This window comes from Malurus melanocephalus, unplaced genomic scaffold (genome assembly GCF_030028575.1).
Source record: "Malurus melanocephalus ecotype Western Australia unplaced genomic scaffold, MMel_1.1 scaffold_125, whole genome shotgun sequence".
NCBI lineage: Eukaryota > Metazoa > Chordata > Aves > Passeriformes > Maluridae > Malurus > Malurus melanocephalus.
Genome location: NW_026623357.1, coordinates 1285080 through 1308063, shown reverse-complemented (window position 1 = coordinate 1308063; position 22984 = coordinate 1285080).

The window sequence follows — 22984 nt, the reverse complement described above, 5'->3', positions numbered from 1 at the left end:
ATTTTTACAGTCAGTGTTATACTGATGGGGAATATCGTGCCTATTGTGTATTTAAATTCACATAAACAATTTAGAAGAGTGTGTAAAAGATAATGTTTTAATAGGAAAATATAAGTGCAATCCACTTTTGGAAGGATAATGTGCCTTTTCCCTGCAGAGTAGTCTTAACCTTATACAATTCGCAAATTCTGAACAAAAGACATGATTTTTACATTTCACATAATGTTCAGCTGCCATACCTTTATGCTGCCAGAGGTACTACATTTAGATGTAAGAACAAAACAAATAAAATAGTAAATATATTTTGTGCCTTTTAAATGTATTTTTCAATGCACSTATCCTAGACTTGTAAGAATAAATAATACTGTGCACTAGTTCTGGAGAGCCCAAATTTCTCACTAAGGTCAAGGAGAGCTAAAAGGACTTCTGGCTTGGAACAAGAAGCTCAGTGCAGTTCAGGATCAGGTCTCTTGGATAGTGTGTAATGTGTTTCTTTCCATTTATTCCCACTCCACATCCAATGGGGTGATAATAACAGCATTACAATGTCTTCACTTCATGTGGATTGAATAGCAGGCTAATAAAGATGAGGGTGGTGCTTTTTTCAGCTGTTATACTCARATTTCAAATAAGACCATTTTTATTCTCTGTTTTTGAAAAGGCTTTTTGTCCACATTATTCCCCAAAGCTTAGATCAAAACCATGTCATGTGTCTGAGGGAGGTACAGTTCAGGRCACAGTGCATTAGTATTTCAGCTACTGTAATATAGTTTTGATACTCCTTTGCATTTCAGTTTTTGCACAGGAATTTACTCCCATGAAAATGAGATCCCTTAAAAAAATAAAAGATTGGCCATATATTTATAGAATAGGGGCTTAATTCGAAGCTTCTAGATTGTTGCAGTTTAACTCTATGTGGTTTAAATCTATGTGCAGTGGAGGTGATATTTTACATTCCCTGCAGTGTGCTGCACTTCTCTGCAACAAATCAATCAAATCTACATCACAATAAACTGAGCAACACTGAACTGCCAACAGGAGAATTCCCGATTAATTTTACTAGTTAGATTTCCCCCTTTTTCTCAAGTTAGGTTAATAGCTGGGATATATCCAGAATTCTTAGGAAAAAGCAGCATCACACACACCGTGTCAGCACACTATGTAGCTCTTTGAACACATATTCCTATGTTATTCCTTCTGATGATCTCTAAATGAAGTTCCCAGGTAATGCCAATTTGCAATAATCTCTCTGCTAGTGATCCCACTACTTGCCCTGGGCAAATCTCATTGTTTTTCTTTGTCCCCCGACTGCTTCTGTAAAATTATGCTWATAATATCCTCACCAGAGAGATGCTGGGTGAATTTGTGTGCCTGCAGAGGACTTTGAAGATGAAAAGGCTTATTTAAATGTTACATATTGCTACTAGTATTATTATTAAAGCTTAAGAGTGCATTCTGCCCTCAGATGGACACATGCAGCTGCTGCTATCCCCATTGTCAGTGTTTACACTGAGAACCGTGCAATGGGGTAGAGCTGTACGGATCTGGAGACTGCAAGTTCAGCAAGTCAGCTTTGCTGGAGCAAAGACAGGGTTTCTGTGCAGATGGCAGGCATGCAAATTTGGTATGATCACAATTCAGAGGTGCTTGTAAAGCATTTGCGTCGGATGAACTCTTTGCAGCTTCTGTTTCTACTATGATATTAACTACAGTGAGAAAGAATAGAATGGAAGAGCAGAAAAAATATTTACCATAAACTTTTGGATAAATCTTCTGATCAAAAGTGAGCGGAGCTTGGGCAGTCCTGGTGACAGAGACCAGGCTGTGATTCAGAGGCCAGGATCTCTCATGTCACATTTGGGTCATGCTGCATGAATTGTCTGCAAGGCTTCCTTGTAACCTGTCAAGTGTCCTGGGTCATAAAGCAGGAATTGAGCTCGAAAGATTTGATGAATCTTAAAAAGCCCTTCTAATCCAGAATTTCTGTTCAAACTGAAAAAATTGTGCAGACGGTGTTATTGCTCAGCCATTGCACTCTATTTTGCAATTGTTGAAACTGTTCACTGTACTGCAGATAGTCTTTACAGAGGATTTACAAGCTAATCTTTCTGACTGTGTCATGTCACTCTTGTGGAATCCAATTGTTGTTCTACCACTTGCCACAATGCCTTTGATTTAACTTGCCAGGTGTAATGACAGTAAAATTTGGCCTAATAAGAAACTTATCCTTGTTCTCAAATGAAAATCAAAGAAGAGTCTCCCTAAGTAGATTGTCATCTTCCACTCTTTAATATAGGCTTCTTTGTTTTAATTTTWATTTAACTTGTAAAAGAAGAGTAATCTGAATTCAGAAACAAAATAAAGAACACTGCCACTGCTGTTGTTTTAAAGACCATGTTGGTAAATAGCAGACATGCCTCCTTTAACAGAAAAAGCTAGTAAAAGCATTTATTGCTTTATGTTCAAAACATTCTGAGGAGCAAATAGAAATGAAGCTGATCCATTAACCCAAGAACCAGGGTTTCAGAAGTCAAACAAACAAGTTCCTGCAGTTGATGGTGCCTTCCAGTACACTTTTTAAGGTCAAGAACAAGTAAATCATGAACAGGACATATATGCATCTTCAAAATCCAACCACCCAGACCTGCTATTTTTTTTTAATAAAAAGATCAAAAGTGGCTTAGAGTTTAAGTACTCAATGCTACTATTAAAGAGTTTGGAATTAAGATAAGGGAAGTCAGAGAGTTTGGGCCAAGCTGACTGACAGAGCAATCTAGTGTCTGGGCAGCTGCCTAAATGCTCACAGGGCTCTCCTTCCCTTTTAAAGTTTAAGACAAAAACAAGGAAAAAATAAAATCTTTCATTAAGGCTCTGTTGCCCTGGATAACTAAGGACAGATTCTGGGTGGTCCCATAAAGTTTCTTTTTAACTTGATAGCCAGACCCATGGGTACTTTTCCAACAGTTGTAGGGGATGAAATGACACCGAATTAATTCCTTTTTTAAAAAATAAAAGGAATGAAAGGAACAGCTAGATCTCTGTACAGCTGCCTTTGAAATCATCAGTATTGGGCTTGTCTGCATGTTCTATGCAAGATTATGTATTCACATGGTCTGGCCCTCCTTCAGGCTAAACAACTGATCTTGGTAATTCACTTGAGCACAGCCAGTCACTTGGGCCACTGAGTGTTCAGGAAGGTTATTAAGGTTATTTAGGGGCAAAATGTATGCCCTGCTCACCTGGCTTCTTACAAAGTGTGGTTCTCCTGTACTGTAGGAATTGTGTGCACAAGATGTAAAAATTATGACAGTTGCTAMAATCATTGATGTAATTGGCTACCTTATATGATGTTCCCAAATAAGTCAAATATTTGTCAAAATTGTAAACATGAAATCTTCAGAGTCCAGAGGGAATTTCACCTGCTGTTCTTGTTCCATGACTTTCTGGAGAAAATGGCTTCAAAGAATGGTGAGCCTTGATCTGCTGAAAGACAGCAGAGGCTATGTCCCAGTCACTCTTACACAGAGTCAASACATTTGGAAACAGGGAGAGTCAAATTCTCACAGCACCATCTTAATTTTACTATTACACAAATAGACATCAAACCATGRTCTTAATGGGATGCTCAGTCTCAGTTAAGTGGAAAGACACAATGAACACAAGGTAAATGAATGTAAACAAGAGGAAAAAAAGGAAATATCTGTTGGAATATCTTAATCTGAAATTTGAGTTAAGAGCCAGGTCCATTTTAAAAACTGAGAAATAAACTGCATTTGATAAGGGACATTCTCAGAAAACAGTCTTAATTTGTAAACTCTATTTAAGGGAACAATTTATATTCTCTTGCAATCGAATTTCCAACTGCTTACATTCTGGCTTGGTTTTCCCAGATGTTCCTTCTCAGGTTGTCAAAGAAGTGATGTAAATTTTTGTGGTTTGCAGGTGTTAAGTTGCAGGTACAGCATTTCATTTTCAAAGATAAAATTCAATAAGAAGAGAAAAGCTTCTTGAAATCTAAATGTAGTCTTGTGTCTATTTTTTTTTAGTCTATTTTGTTACTTATATTAATAGCATTARAAGTCAAGGAAGAGGTGTGATGGTTTCCCAAAATATAATTTCTAATAGGAATTGCAGATGTATCCAAGAATGAATCCAAGAATACAAATGCTAATTGGACAGAAAWTTGATTCTGCATTCACCTGCACACACACTAAAACCTTTCATGTGGCCAATAATGGGTGTTCCATAGCTTGGAATATTTTATGGACATTTCCCAGCCCAGTTTGTCTTTAGCCAGGAGATGTCTGGGAGAAATCATGATCTCATCATGGAAAGATTACAGCCAGTAAAGTGAAATCAAACCAAGCCAAAGTATCACAAAATATTTTCTTAGTTCTAGGTGACAGCCAAAGAAAGAAAGACCAAGTATTTAAACAGGCATGAAGTCAGCTCATCATGATTTGTCCTCTGATAAGTGCTGGAGGAGCATTGCTGGCCTCCTGACCCACCCACTCTGCCTGCTACAAAAACAGCTAAAGGACTTCAGCTTTTGATTCAAGGCCATTTCACTCACTAGAAGTTGTTAATTTTTTAAATTTTTTTTTTTAAATAAATTTACAAGACCAATGTTTTTATTAAAATTCCCAACATTTAGAGCAAAGGAAAATCAGGAGAAAAATTACCACAGTACTGCTTTTCCTTCGGAAACCTGAAGACTTAATTCATATTTCCAGTTTTGCCCCTGCCTTGATTGTCACATATTTACAGCTCCCACCTTCAGTTTTGCACCGTGCTCATCATTCCAGATCCTGGATATCTTCCAGCAATGACTATTCTGGTCACAAGAACAGGTCACCTATTGTTTGTTCCCTTGTTCCCAGGACAGGCAAATTATTTTGGTAAAGGAAGCATTTAGGGAGAATCAAGTAGGGCTTGATTTAATTTGTCTTGCAAAGGCTTATGGAATATTTTCTGTCAATTTTTTGCCTTTTCTAGAAGAAAAGAGTGCTTAGGAAATTCTGGTTATCACTGTTCATAAGAACATAAATAAGCCTTCTGGCATATTTGATTCATCTAAGTAACATCCTCCCTACTAAAGGAGTCAGAAGTGAATTCCAGGGTCCCTTCCTTTGCAAAATCATTCTGAATTTCAGCAATCAGTAGTTTAAAGACTCAAGACTGCAGCTGGTTCATCCTATCTAATGGCTATCAGTAGTTATATTCCCCATAAATTTGTTTAACCCCTTCTTTTGTACAACCAGATTTATTCTCCAGAACAGTGCCAAGGCTTTGGATTGGATCATTGCAAGAGTATAGTATAGATTATTTATATTCAAAATATTTAATGTCTGCCTCAACAATATAGTTTTACTTGTTATATGATTATATACGAGGGTTGATATTGCTGCTTGAATAAACATACACTTATGAGTTAATAACAAAACCTTTTAACTGCTTGAGCACAATGTTCCAGTGACCCATAAGATCAGCTCTACGTTCTCTGCAGTCCTCAGCTCAGCATGAGTTTAACCTTCATCAAAGGGTCCACAGSAGCCATTGAACAACTGATGAACTCACTTAAAAGAAGCGAGCACAAAATGCAAAGATCTATTTAAATGACAGCACGGAAAAAGAAAAAAACTTGCTGTTAAACTGCAGCAGGCTGAAATGAGAGCTGAGAATGACAGAGAGGGCAGGTACTGACCCCCATACTAAAAGGTGTGCAACAAAGGCATTTGCTCTAAGTTCTCATGGAAAGCCTTTTAGACAAATTAATTAAGCAATAAGACATGACAGGGTGTGAATCGCTTGGTAATGATTTACGCCTATTGTGTTGTTAGGCAGAAGGCCAAAGGCCGAGTGCTGTCAAATCACCTAGGTGTAAATTATCATTTGATAATTTGAGCCCTGGAGTGCGTTATTGTAATTAGAAGGTGTTCTATCATAAGTTTTCTGCTTCATTCCATCTTTTTTTCCATTCTCAGCTCCATTTTGATACTTAGAATGCTATCATTAAAAATTGAACCTTTTCTTGCAAGATTATTTCAGACAACTAATAGCCTGAGAGGCTTTACACAACAAACCCTGTCATATACCACAATGCATAGCAGAGAAGTCAATGCAGGCATGTCATCACTGTAATTTAATCACCGTGCCCTCATACATAAAGCCAGTTACAGACAAAGGGAGGTATTAGGGTTATAGGGGAATGTGCAATCAAAATTAGCTGGAAGTTAGGTGCAGAGTCGATGAAGAGGAATGAGGCAGCTGCACTTCCTCTTTTCAAATTAAATAGCACAAAAAGGATGGAGACATAATAACATGAATTCTTCCAAGCTACAGCATCCAGACAGCTGTAGAAACCACAAGAAGACAACTCCAAGGCCTGATTCTTCAAACTGAGAGAAGCAAAGTGCAGCAAKTGCTGTTACATGCAAAAATGTGAACGCCACCTCTAGCTTTGGAAATTCACACAAGGCAGTTTRTCAGGACTTGGGAGAAGGTTATCACTGCCTACTTGTCTGCTTGTTCTGTTGTTGTATATGTCTGGAGATGGGATATTTAAGTAGTTGGATCTCCAGTTTTATTCAGTTTGCCATTCTTAGGTATATGCAGTCTTTAATCACATCACATCACATATACCAGGCAGAAGAAAAGTCTTTTTAAGTCTGGCACAGAAATTGATGTCATGGCAGCCTCTTTTTGCCTTCTGCCTCATCTACGGCTCTAATATAGGGAAAAATAGTTTATCAAATCCAGCTATTCTTTCCTAAACATTAACCAAGGTCACAGTTATACACAATAGAACTTCACATTCTTGCATGACTAGATGACAACATCCTTCACTGCAGAATTCCTAACACTAAAATGATTGCCCTCTGATAACAAGCAGTCCAAGGATGGCAGTACCCAGAGTAAAATGTTAAGGTCAATCAAGACAATGTCTTTCTGAGCATTAGACACACTCAGAGAAAGAGAATTTTATCATWGTTCAGCCATGATTTCAAAACCTGAAATAAATTATCTTGTAATTACTATAACTGTAAAAACAGAATGGGTCAAATTTGTTCTGACAAACAACTGGTCTTAAAATTATTTTTTCCAGAGTTTACTTTTCATGTTTGCTTATCAGTGGCATATGCTCCTCTTTCTTTTTTTTTTTTTTTTTTTTTTTTTTTTTTTTTTGATTCTTTTTGCATCTATTTTTTTCCATACATCTTTGTGTTGTCACAAAAGCTGCCACACATCCACATTGTATTTATTTAATCAGAAGGATCCAGATAGCGTGATAGTTGGTATTACCATCCGTCTAGCATATTATTAGTAGGTTAGGGTTTGGAAAWTTGACAGAGAAACAGATGTTGGGATTATTTTATGTAGCTTGAATACCATAATGATATACAGTTTTCAGAAGCAACTATTCTCTTATTTTAGGAAGATGATTATTTTATGGAGGAAATGGCTCAACTTTTTATAACCCAGAGGGAGAGAAAAATAAAATGAAGGACCTGAGGAAAATATCTAAGGAAGGAGTGATGGATGTTTAGTCTGTGCCTAAAAGTCTGTGCAGAACATGTGCAATTTATGAAATTGTTCTAAGGGAATAATCCTCTCTGTGCCTGTTTCCCTCGCAGATACATATTTAATGAAATAAGGAAAAATAAATCTATAGTCTCATGATTTGCTTGTCCTTGGTCTACTGTAAAGTGTGGCAGGAAGGAGGCACTATTTTTGTTCATTGCAGCTTAATAATGTAATATGCAGAGGTTACTCCCTTTCTCGGGAGAAAACAGAAGGCTTGAAAATGAAGAACTTGGACATGCTTGGCATGGCTTCATTCCGTTTTTGCTATGCTTATCAGTCACAGTAGGGAAAAAAGATCTAGCTGGTGTCCAAAGGACAAAGGTCAAAAAAACTTTATTTCCATTTTTTTTCTACATTTAGTGCCTTAGTATTGGACTTTTAGATATGAAATAATGAGACCAAGTTTTCTTTTAATTGCTAGTGAGTTTGCTTGCTTTCTTTTCTGGCTGTCTGCTCAAATTACATTTTAGGAAGAAATCAAGGCACAACAGAAATACTGCGAAAAGGACATAGCACCCAGTGCTTTGAWGCATACTTTTAGGAATGAATATCCATTCCTACCTTTCTTTACTTCTAATTCCTCTTTTCCCACCATTTCATTGCTTCATGTTAATGCCAGATGTGGAGAGAATTCAATATCTGGTAAGACAATTATATTTAGTTCCCATCACTATCATTTTAGTCTAAATAGTTCAGGCACTCATCTACTTCTGGAGGTGAAATAAGTCTCAAAAATTAGTTCCTTGAGCAGTGGGGAAGCCAATATCTGTATCTCTTTTCATTCAAGATTCATGAGTAGGGCTTGAAACTTCCACCACAGACATCTGCGGAAACACCCAGGGGAAAAAAAAATTGAGAAAATAGAGTTATGTGTGGATTGGTGTGGCACTGAGTGAAAAGTAGGGCAAAACCTTCCTATGTATCATGCACATTCACATGCAGATACACACAAAGAGAGATGTTACATGACTTCTGAAATCTCTTATTTTACATAATAAAAAAGGTGAATGATCAGCTTCAAAAAGCACATGAAGTTGTATATAAATAGAGTATTCACAAGATTATACAGTCAAATAACTCCCTAGAAAATTTGCTGAGATCTTTATTATTAATATCAACTATTCTCTTTTCTTGTTAAATGCATAAATCTCTGTAATGATATAGAGTTCCTCACCTCCAGATTTATATTCTTAGCAGGGGTTTAGATATTTATGGATGCCTCCCAAAAATCTAAGAGGTATTACAGAAGTACTGATCGAATGAAGTCAACAGGTAGTCGATGCAATATTTGAATTTAGACTTCACTTTTTAATTAAAAAGTTGCAGCATGTAATATATAGAACTGCCTCTGGACGTTCATCAGAAGTTCCTCCTTTTGATTTCCTTGTCTAGCCATTGGTTTCTATCTAGTATTACTCAATTCACATGCAAAGGAAAGGACCTATCTGTTAATAAAACTATTTTCATTAAGATTTTTAAGAAGCAGAGCATGCATTTTTTTCCATGCAGTTTTAATGAAAAAGTGCTGTTCATCRTGCTTTAAAACAACAATGGTTATTGCCAGTATTACCATAAGATTATTAGATTAATCCACTGATCACATTATTTATTCTTTCTTCTCTGTCCTTTTATTTACTTTAAAATATGAATTTCATGGGTGTTATTGATGATGAAGAACAAAGAAAAGAGAGTCAGCTGAGCATCCACTGCTCARTGTGCTCCAATTCTGTTCTCACAGGAACACGTTTTTGGTATTCAGCTATGCCCAAGCATTCTTTGAAGTGAAAAAAAGATGTAGGTATTAGCAAAAGGTTTAGGCAAAAATTCTGGATCAAAGCATTCTTTGTCCTGGAGAATATTCTTGTTTAAATTCTGTATTTTTTGTCATAGCCTAGTCCCAGGCTCTGAATTCAAATTAATCCAGAATATTAGAGTAACTGTGATCTGATTCTTAACTTTGTGATTATGGTCCATCTTAGCAACATCCAGTGACTCCATAGCATCCAAGTGCTACTAAAAGTGACCAACTATGAAATGCAAATAGGGTCTTTCATGCCAGGAAAGCAGGATTTACAAATCATTATTACATAAGACAAACCATAAAAGATGTGGTTTTGAAATATTTGAGAAGTGTTTTACATGATTAAACTACATACCAAAAAAATGGGAAAAAATTACCTGTCAAAGATTGCAGACAGGGACTAAAGCTACAGAGGAATGAACTGGGATCACTTCAAACAGGTTATTTTATCCCTGAGATAGATGTGTAGGAGTACTGGGTTCCAAGATTATTCTTTTCCTTGGAGAACTAACCAGAATAATGTGTAGTCTTTACAGCCTTCAGTTTAACATAACCAGGATCRGTAATTTAGCATTTTTATATATTGAACAGATCTGCACAGGGAAATGCTAATGACAGCAGCCAGCAKGATACAGATTGTTCTGTAGCTTTGACCTACAAGTACATTTTATAGCTGAGCTGGTGTCAGAATTCTGTCTGGCTGCTGCACCAGCCTCAAAACACAGCCCAGCTCCCTCGTACTACTTGCAAGCAATTCAGACACAGAATATTTTGGGGATCGTAAATGAGCAACATCTATTCCCAGGGTAAAGYAAGTCTATTTCACAAGTTACTTTATGGACCATATGGTTATACTTGGTTACGTTCAGTCACATAACATCACATAAAGCAACTTAATCCAGTATATTCAGATCCATGCAATGCAAATGGAGCATCATTTCCAAACTTTAAAGGAGCCTTGTCTTTTTCCCCGGGGAACATGGTGTAGACTATAGTTTTAAATCAAACTTCTCATAAACTTTTAACATTCAAATCTTTCCAAAAATCATGTCATCCTCCAACTTGGTGTGATGCAATTTATCATCTGTATGTCTGAGCATAAAAAAAAGGCACTCTGGTGTTCTACTAAAATTATGCTGAAAATAGAAAATGAGATTGCAACCAGTAAAGAGGAGAAGTCAGAATTGCTTCAGGATTTCAGTACAGTCCTTGCCAAAACCAGCAAAGCATCCCTCAGGCCTCCTTATCCGGTGTGCTGAGCTGAAGCCTTCTCGAAATAGCAGGCTTAAAGGTTGCTAAGCCAGACACTTTCTTAGATAATTTTAAGGCTTATAACTAGGACGTTTTAGTACTATACAGGGAATATAGTCCTCAGTCTCAACCCTGGCACATATTGGATGTAATTATGGGGTGAGCAAGACAGAAAGCATTGCTCAAGGGGCAGGGAAAGAGTTAAGCATAATGCACTCAAAGGTAGGATTCCATCCCAAGCTAACAGCCCTCCAACACAACTTCCCATTGTTCACAGGTCTGCTGAGTTCCTGGGGTAAAGTACATTTTTGGCTGTTGCTGTCAGGAATGCTAYCACTTTTGTGATATAATTTGGTTTTCTGTGTAATTACATCCTGGCAAAAGCATATTTCTAATAGCACAGCTAGGATTTTCTGTTTAAAATGCATTGTTGACTTTCTGCTGGAATGCTGTATTTGGTTACATTCCTCCCTCATTCTAGATCTCCCTGTACATCCCCGAGCACAATAGCGTCATTATGCACTACCTTGGCCTCCAGGTCATGAACTACAATTATCTCTTTTCATGGCAACAATCTTTATAACCTAGAAACTACTCCCAGGGACAACATTATAAAGAAGGATTGGCATATGCATAAATAAAGATGAATAGATATTGGCACTCCTCAGGGTTTTTGCCATTGATTATGGAATGTTGATTAATGCCATAATCACTACCTCCCCTCGAAAGCGATAGTGGCATTTTGTGCTGGCTTCACTTTTCTGTCTTCACATCTGCTGCTTTCTCTCCAGTCCCTGGCTCTTGTCACCCATCTGATTCATCCTCGTAGCACGATGACAAAAGTCACAATGTTTGGTTGCCAGCGAGAAAATTTCAGAGGAACAATTTTGAATCTGATTGTTCTCGACTAACATGCTGCTCCAACGGATTATAGCACTTTTATATGCAGTTGCTTTTTGCTAGGTCCATCTGTCTGCGCTCCAAGCTGTGCTCCTAAGATTTGACATTTCAGGCAGTTCTGATTCTGTTTTCTCTCATTCAGTTTCAGATTTTAAGAACAGAAATCCAGTCAGGAAGKTTATTTGGGGAGCTGTAAGCAAAAAGCATGATTATTATTAGCACTCTTCAAGCTATTAAGCACAATGCTTTGTATTTACTTGACATTACGTAAAAAAAAAATTATTACAACTCATCTACAACACAGATGAGTAAATAACACCTGCACTGCATGTAAGTAACTCGAATCCAGAAATCAGACATTCAGTAATCCACAGAAGGAGCTTATCCATACTAACAGCTACTCCCAAAGCACTGATTACTACAATATTCCCCATCCTCATTAGATCAATTATTTGAAAGTTCATCTTTACTTCAGATAGGATGCTCACCTGCATTTACAGGTAATGAATGACCCGTGAGATGCAGCTGCATTTTRACAGACTGGCCTCACAGACTTCACAGAACATGATCAGAATCATGAGCGATAGAGATTGTTCTGCAGGAAGAGACTACACTGGAAATGTATGTCAGAGTCAAATAATTAATTTACATGCATTGTCATTTTATGCAACATATGTTCATTTTTTAAATACTTGCTTCGCCAGAAGCTAAGGAACCAGCCATAAAGATAAACTAAAGCAGACAATGTCTGGTGAAGTTTAGAGTAAAAATTGCTCCAAGTCGTACTGCACTGGTCGAGTTGTCCTCCTGTAGACTTTCAAATAAATGGTCACATCATGTTGATTAGGTTAGTCCAAACACGCTAGATAAAAATTACTTGGTTTTGGTACCAGGGAAGTCTTCTGGTTGCATGAGAAGAAAATGCTGRAGGGGATTTTAGCCAACACCAGCAGACATTTTGTCTATAGGAATGTTTGAGAGGCTTATGTATATCTATTTTTTTTGTGTATATGGTTTATGTGGCACAACTAGAACAAAAGAGCTTGATCCTTTTGGTCCCTCTGATCTGGGCCAGGTATCCAAAAAAAAATTGCATTATCCCTAAATGCCACAGGTTGACTCTTGCAATACAGTAGCTAGGAGCAGGAASGGAGTAAAATACATAGATAAGTGGTATAAAAATATGTCAAAGCCAGAAAAACTTAAACTGAAAWTTTTTTCAGTTGTACAGGACAGATGAAAGAAAGCTGGACACAGAAACCATGGGTTTCCAAATCATAAGRCCATTTAAAAACTAGCATTTAAAAACTATTTCATTTTCTGTATTAGAAGACTGAACTTTATTGTTATTTTGCAGATAAAAATTGTGCTATATAATAGTAGCTTAATGAAAGAACTAAAGCATGCAGAGATACGGAATTTCCTGAAAGAAGCAGAGGTTGTACAGATGTTATTTCCTTTTATTCAGGAGCTGGCAGAAGAAAGAAAAAAATATTGCAAGCTAGCTGCTCTCCGAAGATGCCTGAATGTGCAATTGTTACTCTGTTGGTCCTAGAACTATTATGTGGCGTGTGGATAATTAATCCAACTTTTAAATTTTCTTTTTCCAAAAAGCTTGTAGGCCTGTGTCAACATACTGGCTGTATGAAGTGGACCATTGCTGTCAGCCCCCAGCACGTTCAAGCCAGTTTCTTTCTAAGATGGGAATTCAACCTCTATAAAATTTGTCAAAAAGTTTTGGCTGCATGCAGATTCAGAGGAGGAAAAAATCCAACAAGCTAAAATCCTCAAGGTGTGTTTAATTACGTGTTAACACAGGGAATTAGTCACAGTGAACAGGACTCCCATAGGGTGGATRTAGAGCAAATCCCTTTAACTTTTGCTCCTGCAATCCAGAGGGGTCAGTGAACAACAACTGTGTTCTCTCCGTGGTAAATGAGAGCAGCAGAATGGAATGATAAGTAATATCCTACTTTCTGTACAAAGTACAGAAACAGAGTAACTGCTTTGAACAATTCCTCAAAAACTGTAAAATAATGAACAATTTATTTGGCTATATGAAAGGGGTGAAATTAAAAAAAAACAGCAGGAAAAACAAGTTTGTCCAGTACAGCATGATATGCTCCCAACATTTGACAAATGAGCCAGGAGCTGCTCTGTCCTCATGCCTTTCCATTTTTATAACTGCAAATCCACAGTGAATACAGTTTTATGTGGAGGGCACTGCCTCTAACAGATACAAAATTACTTCAACACCAGCAGAGTTTATTATCCACTCCTGTGCTGATTTACACACAAACCAAACTCCAGTTCCCAGCAATGTCTGCTGTCCCTTTAAAGAATTCAGGTGCAATGCCTGAAGTTCATGGACTCTTTATCTGTTGCATGATCTTCACTGAAAAAATAACATCAGAACCGAGCAGTCTTGAATAACTTATGTCTGTAGAAAATCAGGAATTCCTCCCCGATTCCRGGATAAAATCAGAAAATAATTACATCCCTGCATTTTAGGCTGTTTTATGTGGACAAATACCTTCTAAAATGAGTCCACAGTATTCCCATTCAGTTGGTGACAGACTATGTAGGTAGGCTGGAACTAAACTGAGCCCTGTCTGTCTGTGTGGCAGCAGAGGTGACAGAAGAACACCATTTKCAGTGAGGCAGCCAAAGAGCAACGACAGCAGGGATGATGGTAGCTGCAAAGTGCCAGCAGACTCAGCTTTGGAACAGATTTGCCAAGACTGCCGCACCATGTGATGACACAGATTCCATGCTGAATGCACAGTGACATGGAAAATGTCTCTTAGTGGTGTCCAGGCTTCACCAGTTAACTCCTCTAATAGCTGCTCTCCCCTGACTTTGCCCTGTTTCACCAGCTGTTGTGCATCTCCTGTTCAGGAGGAGACACTGGCACGGTGGAGGCATCATTAGGGAAATGCAGTAACATATGGATGTGAGAGGGGGGATTCAGTAATGAGYCTCTGTGTGTCTGTGTTCAGTACAGGCACAGGGAGCACCATCTTTGTTACCTGAGCTTGATTTGCCATTTGTACCATTCTGTACCAGGAGCTCTCAGAAGTGCAGAGCATTCTGGAGGTTACAAGAGCAAATCACCAAGCACAGGAAATGCACCAATCAACCTGGAAATGCAAAGAAAGCCTAGAGTGGAGAAAATTCCTGTTTGGTGAAAAGTCAGTTCAGCAATCTGGCTGAATATCCTTCACTCCTGGCTGTCTTCCAGGGCTGAAGGCATTCACCTGATGCCACATGACCTATGACTGCTGAGCAGCCCCTTGAATTTTGTGGCCTTCAGCAAGAGCTCTTTGGGGAGCCTCAAGAGCAGAGACTTAAAACAKTCTATTCTATGAGAATTAGAGCTATTTAGAGACTTAAAACAGTCTATTCTATGAGAATTAGAGCTAATGAAGCCTGGGCTTCTCTGTGAATTTATGTCTTAGTGTAAGTCTTTGGAGGCAGGGTCAAACTGAGGTTTTAGGAATGCTAGGTAGGAGCAATTCTCTGAGATTTCTGAGATCTACTACTGTCAGCTTTGTGATAAATGCTTCCTTAGAGTATGTATAGGTTCATCCAATGGGTCTTTCTCTTCTAAATACTGATTTTTACCCAACCTGGAGCAGTTTAGGATTTGTTTACAAAATATTAAAGGCCACAATGCAGAGAGATAGCTGTGCCCCCTAAAAATCCATGCCTTCAGGAGCCTCATTCTGCATGTGTTGCTTCTGTATGAAAGGTAGTTAAAATAAATTAAGCATTTTTTTCACACTTTCCTGTCTTGTTTTGCCTGATTGGTCAACAGCCTGGTTGTAGCTTGTGAATCCTGGMACTCTTTGTTCCCGAGGTCATGAAACCCTCAGGAAGGTATTGGAGCAATGAAGACTGACAAACTGATTGTACTGTCTTTTGCTTTTCCTAGAACCTCTGGCATGTGCAGAGTCTCCAGGTACCCTGGGGCAAAATTCCTAAAGTTTTTGAGGGTTTATGATCTCTTAACACATCCAAACAGCACACCATTTATTAGGGCCACACTTAATTTAAGTCTTTTAACAGTTTATTAGCATTTCTTCCAAATTTTCAGTTTATGACTGAGATAAGAATGTGTTTCTACATTCTGCCTCACACCTGCCTATTACGTGTTTCATTATTAAAAGCTTTTATTTGTGAAATCTCCCATGAGATCCATACCTTAGAGAGTAACTCAAATCAGRCAGTCATAACCTGTCCAATTTAATGTTTCATAAGAAGGAAGCTTTAGAATTCCATCTGGCATAGTAAAAAATCACCAGATACATCACCATAACAAAGCACTGGAAAAAAAATAAGCATTAAAATTATGTTAAGAGGTGSTAGGCTGGTATCTCACACATGGTTTCTCAGGGATTTCTATACTGTCCTTAGCAAAGTGGTGGGATTGGAATGGGTTGATCTTTAAGGTCCCTTCCACCCCAAACCATTCTTAGATTCTAAGCATCAATCTTTAAAAACGAAGCCCATGTGGCACAGAGCTCAAACTAAGACTAAATGTGATGGTTCTCCATTGTCATGGCCAGAAATGGTGGAAGGGAGGATCAGAAGAGACAGAAGAAAGCAACTTGGGTTATTCTGAGAAAGGAAATTATGATATGGTAATTGCAATAGATTCCCCAGCCTGCACATTTGTTGACAACTAATTTGTTTTAGGCTTTTCTGCATTCAGATCACACTAATTCAAAGGGCAATGGATCCAATTTTCTGTTGCCTGGCACTTGCTATAACATTTGCCTCTTCTCCAAATGAAGGGGAAAATGGATGTAAAATACTGATCAGAATCTGAGCTTTGTTTGCATCTTCCCCTAGTTTAACAGAAATGCCTCAGTATTGTTATTTTTCCTCAGTTGCCCTCATGTGGCAGCAGTGGAACGATATGACCTTCTTTTGTCTTAGCTTATGTTCTTATCAAACCAACCCCAAGCCTGTTCTCTGCCTATAACTGCAGGTCAAAACATCAATTTTGGCAAGTCAGCTGCCCCCTCTGCCATTTGGAAGGAGCAAGGTGGAGACAGCTGGCAGTTAGGGGAGCACTAGGAAGCATATGGTAGCTCTGTGCAGTGTTGTCCAAGGGCTTGTAGGACAATCACTCACTTGCTTCACTGATTTCCAAAATGAACATCTCTTTTTTTGGGTCTTTTTTTCATAAGCCCCCAGGATAGCAATTGTTTCAGCAAAGGTCATTTTAGGAGAAACTCCATATTTTGATATTGTTTGATTCTTTCCACAAAAGAAAATCAATTTAAAATTATCCTCTTACCATAAATGACCACATAGAAAATAAAGTGGCTGATAAATAAAAGTAACTGGGTAGAGAATGGACAAGAAAATGCTAGAAGAGATTCCTAAATTTAAGGAATTATGTAGCTGGGCATTTGCAACTTGTGTTTTTAGCATGGCAGCTGGTCAGAGGGTTAAGAAAATATGTGACCATGCAATGTTGGCTGAGATCCTGCCTGATCTTGAGAGTTAAACACAGCCAAGCCCTGTAGTGTTGGATGGGAAACGGCCAAGGAAAATCCAGTGATTCAGTTAGTGGCATCCTTCCTGCACGATTACAGCAACCCAAGTGCCAGCATGGTGCTCGGGGATAGTTTTGTTGGTGGCAGTGATATTTTAATATGAGCTATAAACTTGTTGCAGGTTCTAGTGATGATTTGCACAAAGAWAAGGAAGTTTTTATAATTTCTGCCTCGTAATTCCACCCTCTGCTTTCTGTTGTATGGGGCTTTCTTCCAGTTTTATTCTGTTGGTTGATCATGGTCATCATTACAATAAAAGTGCATTCTTCCAGGGAGGCAGCAAGGAGGCTGCATTTTTGTAAATTCTGTTTATATTTGTGTATACTGCCTCCAAAACACCAAAACAGCATTTGGTGTGGTGTATGATAAAAAGTCTGTGCCTGTATGGAGACATTTTAAATACTCTCTAGCAGTAGAAAATGYTTTGGGAAGCTTGATATAAACAATTTCTCTCCCTTTACTGTTGCTGCTGATTTCAGCCCCTGAGCTGCAGTATTTGTTTTAATGCAACTGTGCTTTCTAAACCAGATCAGTGAGCTAGTTTGGACAAAAAAAAAAAAACCTCTAAAAGCAGACATTTTTCAATTTGTATAAATTCTGATCAAGTTTGAAGTGCTGCCATACAATCAGTTCCTAAAGCACGACTGCGGAGGCAGTAAATCCCAAYGCAGTCCTAGATGTGGGGGAGCAAGGAGGCAGGAACACCTTCATGTGGTTTTTACACCAGAAGAAACAGTCTGACACATTTTTACCATTTTTACCATTACCAGAAGAGTAATGCTTATTCTAAATTTTGAAGCTTAACTATTAAACATCAATCTCCATTCTTTGTATAGTTAACTATAAATTCATATAAATAATTTAATATAAATTTCCATTATATAATTAAAAGTTTGGAGTTTATAAAGAATATACAAAGTGCTTTTGGATCCTTGGATTATTATTGTCTCCTGTAATACTAAATATARTGCACAAATGGGAGTGGCTAAATGAACATTTTTTGCAGAGGTCAAGCTGTAATTTTTGTTATTTCACTTCACGGTTTCCATTTGAAATAAGAYTCCATGACACATCTGAATGATTATACACAAGAGCCTATTCTAATAGTAGTAGGCTCATAAAAAATAACAAGACCAAATGATAACTGTCTCCTGACCCATACATGTATTTACAATAGAAGTACTTTAATAAAGGTAGCTACATCCTCTAGATCCCCAGACCTTTGTTTGAACTCTTCCTGTAGCATAATTGACAGACAGAATTAGAGTGTATATTAAGACCTGGAACTGAACTTTTTCCGTAGGCTCAGCTTYACTCACATCACTCATAATATTAGARAGAATCTGTGACAATCATATTAAAATGATGCCACCCTGACATAGATTAACAGAGTATGCAATTATATTTAAATGCTGTAATTGGAACTTGCTGTTAAGTGCCTACTGTCACTTCTCAATTCCCCTCAAGGCAAGTAAACCACWTCTTCCTTTGCTCTATAAATTTAATGCCATATTCTGCACACAGTAAGAGCTGGTATTTCATCAAGAGCATTTTGTTTGCCTCAAATGCTGTGAAAACACAGGCCTTGTGAACACTGCAGGATAAAAAATCCATCCTGGAAAATGACTCTGTTAAAAAAAAAAAAAAGGCTTTTTGCCATTTCATGCTTATGGGTACAACCTGAGTCTTTGCATTTGATTAGTCTCTTCACCTGAAAGCCATTTCCAGCTTAATTTTTTTGTAAACAGCATTATTAGGAGTAAAGGTCCTGAAGGCAGGGCCAGGTGAGCCTGATGATACCCAGCTGAACCTTTTTAAACCCCAGGGATGCACCTAGGTGTTTCTGAGGGCCTCGCCTTAGTAGCAGAGCAGCTTTTGCTTCTGGTGGTGTGCGACAAGGGAGAGCTCTGTGGTGTCTTCTTGGAAGAAGAGCATCTGAAGGTAGGATGGAGAGAAACAAGAACTGTTGTTTATGCTTTTAAAATAAGGTTTTATGGGAAATTTTTAGAAAAATGATGATGGAAATTTCTTGCATGGCTTTTGGGAAATATCCTGCTCTGAGTGCCTTCTCAGTTCTCTGTGAATGTGACAGTGTTGGCTGTTGGTCATCAGTCAATTTTTTACATGTTTTCTTAGATTTAGTTAGAATTGTGTGTATCCCAAGTTTTGGTATGATTTCTTATTTGGATTGTGCTGTTGAGCATCTAACGTGTCCAGCTCTGTAAAGAGCAAAGTGTTAAAGTTTGGATGAGAGTCTTGCCCTTCTCATGAGCCCAAGCTGACTGAAGCTGGACTTTTATCTTTCTAGCACAGCCAGGAACAACACTGCTTTTCCTTCATGTCCATTGCCAAAATGACCTAGACTTAACTCTCCCAAGAATGGTGCTTTTTTTTTTTTTTTTTTTTTTTTTTTTTTTTTTTTTTTTTTTTTGCATTCTCCATACTCGAGCAGTCCTGGAGATCTCAGCTAATAGGTGTGATAGCCAGTGTGTGTTGCATTGATAATGCATAAATCTGCAGTGTTGACTCTTGCTCACTGGAAACCCAATCTAAGACAACCAAATCCTTTCCCAAACCCAGCAGTTAAATGGTATTCATTCAAAGGTGCTTTGAGAAAGGCTGACTAGAAAGGGTAGGAAGGAAAAGGCAGGATTTTTTTAATTGTTATGACTGACTGTAGCTTTACTGTGGAAATGGGTATCATCCAGGCTGGGGTGCAATTAGATGTGCATTCTTTGTGGTGTTGCTTTTCTACATACTCTAGTTGTACTAATTCTACATGATGTCTGCAGGCCTGTGGATGTTTTGAAAACAGTGACTATAAAGCTGTACATTGATGGCCTTGATAAATGCATAGGGGACTCAAATCTGAGACTGGCCATTGCTCTGCACTGCACAAAAATCCCTCTATTAATCCCTTTCCATTTTCTGTTTTGAAGCTATCTATTTTTCTCTGAGCAATGAACTAGAAACCAGCACACCCAGATGCTACAGAGGGCTCTTGGCTCCTTCACAAAATTTGGTCTTAAATAATGTTTTTGCAGTGTGGCAAGTGCTAGAACCCCACATGGTGACCTACATGGCGTTGGCTAGAGCTTTTCTTGTGAATCTAATCCAACAAAAGCAGCTGTCTCTAAACCAATAGAGCTGCAAAAGCACTCATGTTTTAGCACTGTGGCTATTCTTCAGGGTTATTTAAATGAGATGCAACACTCTCAGTAAAACCCTASCAAAGACATTTTCCTGTAAAATCATTTGCTTGCGCCTTTTTTGGTTTTGAGGGGTTTTTTGTCTTCACATTATACATATACACTCTGCTCCCTCCCTAAACTGGTGGAAGGTAAAAACAATGCAACTGAAAACTCTCTTAAACAGAGTTCATGCTGCATCTGATTGCCATTACTGTATGTTTATGGCCTCATTAGAGAACAATAAAGTAATAYAATGCAAACAGCAATATGAAAACATACAGTTCTTGCTGATTCTGAATCTGTGGGTTCTCACCATGCCTTTGAGTTAAGGCAAGATTTCTATGTACAGGCAGTCCCAAGAATCCTTCAATCATCCCTTGTAAAAGCTTCCCTTTATTTTGCTGGAGTCCAACGGTATTGTTAACTCAAGGGGTTTTTCCAAGTGCTTTGAACATTGTCCTACAACAATAATTCACTATTAGTTGATCAGAGTTTGTGGTATTGGCTACTGCTTTTTCAGGCGCTATGGCAAGATTCTGTAGATCAGGTCCTGCCCTACATCATCTGAGTAACAATCTCCATTATTAAGACAACTGAGGATATTTCAAGGCTGTGTTTGTTCCACTGTACTTGATATTCTACTTTGTTAATTTAATTCTTTCTCTCACGATTGCCTGTAAAATATGTGGAGTAAAATTCTGTCCCAGTCAAGTCAGTGGCACAGCTCCCATTGATTTCAATGATCTGAGACTTCATCCTTAAAACCAAACTGGAAGAGATATAGGCCAACAGGCTGCAAAAATACTAATAGAGTCATTTTCAATCCAGTGCTGTGACTGAGGTTTATATTTTGGAAGTGAGAAGCTTAATCCCAATAGTAGGCGACAATACATCTCTCCAAGGGAGCAGTGGAAGTGCTGGTGARGTTTAGAGGTTGTGACAGGCCTGCTGTCCTAATTAATGGCTTGTCAATCTCAGGATGGAGTTAGGCTATTTCGTCAGCCCTGGACTCCAACCTGGGGATACACAAAGGCGGGGTTAATTGAAGCTCTGCACTGGCTTAAAATATCACAAAGTTTGGGGGGATTGAAGGATCTGGACTAAACTTCTGATGTGCAGTGATACTTCATTAACTTCAGGATATATTTATAGCAAACAGCATCCTAGTATAAAGTAAACTGGAATTGCAGAATGTCCTCACACACTACCAAAGATGTGCCCACAAGAATGGTTATATCTCAAAACATTTTGTATTTAGTAAAAAAAAAAAAAATTCCAGGGTTTTAGTAGCTGGCAGGATGCAGGTGCAGATTTCCTAAGAGCTCTGTAGTGTTGGGAGAAGTATCAGGGATAATAAACAGAAAAGCAAAGACAGCATAAAATAATTGCMTGGCTTTTTTGAGAAAATACAACCAGCATTTGAATACAGTGACCTGAAAAGAAGCAAGAACAACTGGCCAAATTTTGAATCAATTAAGTTCAAATATTTTTGTTGTCAGACCCTCACAACTTCACAGAGGGTTATTTTTTTTCATGCCTTTACAAGGAGATGGAAGCAATTGGAAACAAGCACAAAAARAAGATGTGCCAAAGACTGTAGTACCCACTATGAATTTGGAGCCTGCAATCCTTACAGCCTATGCCAGGCTTCTAAAAACTAAATGCAACTGGTGGAGCCAATAATTTTGGATCTACGAGTCAGAGGAAGAAGTAGGTTGTRTTTTCTGGCAAAAGGCCTTTTACAACTCATTAGTTCCCACCATGCACACTATTTTAGTGCTGAAACTCATGTTTTGAAATTACACAGCTCTTTTTTCACCAAAATGCATTGAAGATGTATACCAGGCTGGTGCTTCCATCCAGAGTTCGAAAAACTTCTGGAGCTGAAATTTGTGGCTCAAATATCTCTCATTGAGTTACATTTCCAATGTTTTCAGTTGTTGAGATATGCAATTCACTGCTCCCAGAAGAATGTTTGCAGTCCTTGGGAGGTTTAGATCTCAGTCAGCACTTTTTAACTCTGGTTCATCTCCAGTGTTTGCTCCAAGTAGTCAYGTAGATAAATGCAGAATATTGCACACTGTTCATCCTTCCTTGAAGGTGGTCCTCAAATGGACAGAATCTGTCAGCCGTTTGGAAAAGTAAGGAGAATAAAAGTAGAATATATGAGGGCATTGGCTRCCAAATGGTGCAGAAATCATCCGCTGCTCTTAGCTCACCCAAATCTACCATCCCTTGTAGTCACTGGATTTCTTTGGTGAAGCAAACTTGGATTTAGTGTCTCATTCTAGCAGGCAACCAGAAGAGGGGGATGGCAGCCAGGTTGTTTAAGACTTAGAGGGCCAAATTGTTCTTAACTCCACTAATCACCTCTAGCAGGAATAGAGAGGTTTTGCTATCCATTTTACTGATCGGGAAAAGCAGACTTGCAACTAGCAGAAGTGAGGTATAAATGGAAATAAGGAAGGAGAATGCTTGAAAACCTTGGGAGGCCACAAGAATATTGATTTTGGGAGAGTGTAAGTTCTACCAAAGGTTCCTGTGTGGGGGAGTTTGCATTCAAGGACCATGTGTTGTGTAAACGGTAGGTTCACTATGTCATGGGCAACTCTCAGGTCTGATGGTTACAGTACCACCTGTACTCCTGAGAAATTAAATTATTTTTCCATTCAGACTACTGCATGTCATTT